This window comes from Neltuma alba, unplaced genomic scaffold, assembly GCF_004799145.2.
Source record: "Neltuma alba isolate B1F8T4 unplaced genomic scaffold, ASM479914v2 tig00005696_pilon, whole genome shotgun sequence".
In the NCBI taxonomy this organism is placed as follows: Eukaryota; Viridiplantae; Streptophyta; class Magnoliopsida; order Fabales; family Fabaceae; genus Neltuma; species Neltuma alba.
Window position 1 is genome coordinate 26,704 of NW_021634204.1, and position 1,836 is coordinate 28,539.

At 35.9% G+C, this 1,836-nt stretch overlaps 1 long non-coding RNA gene across 1 annotated transcript; it reads left to right on the forward strand.

Annotated features, from left to right (window-relative positions):
• LOC114748402 (uncharacterized) lies at positions 1 to 1,595 on the forward strand. Its single transcript, XR_003740465.1, has 2 exons — positions 1 to 119; positions 1,276 to 1,595. It is a non-coding gene; the product is annotated as an uncharacterized LOC114748402 (long non-coding RNA).
• Positions 1,596 to 1,836: the final 241 nt, after the last annotated feature.

A 1,836-nucleotide genomic window follows, 5' to 3' on the forward strand; every position in this document is an offset into this window, starting at 1 on the left:
TTTACTCTATTGTTCTTCATCTTATCAACTTCTGACGCAAACCTCCATATTCTTGAAAGTTCTAGCATTTCTCTGCTTTCATAACGACCGACAAGCTACTCCAAAGAGAAGTCTACGAGGTAACTCTCTAATCTCTTCATCATCAATGAGATTATTTCAAATCCAATTCTTGAATGTGTAGAATGACACATTCTACGTTTGTTAACTAATATAAAAAGAGACAACTATGAATAGGTCCCAAATGAGAGAATTTTTGGTAAGTCTTCCAAAATTTGTGAAATTAAAATACTGACTGGATTATAATTAATTTTTCCTATAAAATGACAGGAAGAACTCAGTCTTAAACGGCATTGACAGATCACCAGTGGCGGCCGCTGGTGTTGATTGCTAAAATTTTAAAAAATATTTTTAAAAGATTTACAAGTCAAATATTAAAGATTTACAAGTTAAAATTTCATAGATTTACAGATCAACCTCTTACAATATTAATATTTTAATATTTACATGTTAAACTTCGAAGATTTACAAATAAATCTTTATGATTTAAAATTCAAACTTCTTAATTTATACGTAAATTTTTTTTGTTAAAAAAAATTGAGTTTTAGTATTTAGCTCATTCTTAGCTTTGTCAACCTCATAGATTTAGTAATGAATTTACGAAATGTTTGCATTAATTACCTTGGTATATCCATGAAATGTCATATATGATGATGGTTGTCAGCAGAGCATATGCAACCCACTTAGTGCTAATCCACAGTTATTCAAACAAATACCACTGGGAGTTTGTGGTGCCTCCTACTTTGTGCTTATTTTCACAGCCAAAGTGTTTTCTTACCTTTTCAAACGATCAAACTCTCTCTCTCTCTCTCTATATATATATATATATGTTCTGACTTAATTGGCCATCAGACTTTTGCGCATCTTGTATCATTAATTGGCCATCAGACTTTTGCGCATCTTGTATCATTAGGATAGTCTTTAAATTCATTTCTTCTTTTTTCCCTTGGGGGGGGGGGGTGGGGGAGGCAAAGGGGACTTAAGTTATTTTGATTAGCTCGATTAGTGGCATAAAAACTCTATGATAAGTAGATGGTTATTGATTTTATCCTGATATATACTCTTTTGATCTTAAATATAAGATATATTTTGTTGTGTAATTAGGTTTTATATTTAGGAACGGAGGAGGATTTATTATTTTATATATTCTCCATATATAATCTCTCACAGGAAACAATTATATAATAATTATTACTGGTTCCATCTTTATTTTCTCAGCATCGATTGCTCTCTCTATGTGAAGACAAGAGCAGTGCAGAAAACAAAGGAAGCAGAACAAGAAGAGAATGAAGAAATTAGGGACGCCCAAAATGCTTCTCTCTCTGCTCACCACGATGAGCTTGTTCCTTCACCTCCGGGGTTCTGGGTTTGGATCAGATCCATGGCAGAATATTGAGGAGAAGGCGACCAACGTTTCATGGTACAGTAACAATAATTACATCGAAGATCTTATGAAGGCCAGATTGTCCGTAGAAGCTGATCCCATTGTGCCTCTGATGAGTACGGCAATGAAGGCCCCCGTCACGGGCGGAACCCCAGTTGAAAACAAACAAGCGGTTTCATGTCCCCGTGGGGACCAGTACACTAAATGCCTGGGCCCAAGGTCACCTCCCGACAAAACTAAGCAACCTTGTGACACATATACCAGAGGGTGCTTCTCCCCCAACTAAACAACCTTGTGGCGCATATACCAGAGGGTGCTAAGTCTCATTACTACATTGCTGGACTTCACTTCCCTCTCTCTTAAGCCTTTCCTACAGTAGTGTCTAAGAATAATGT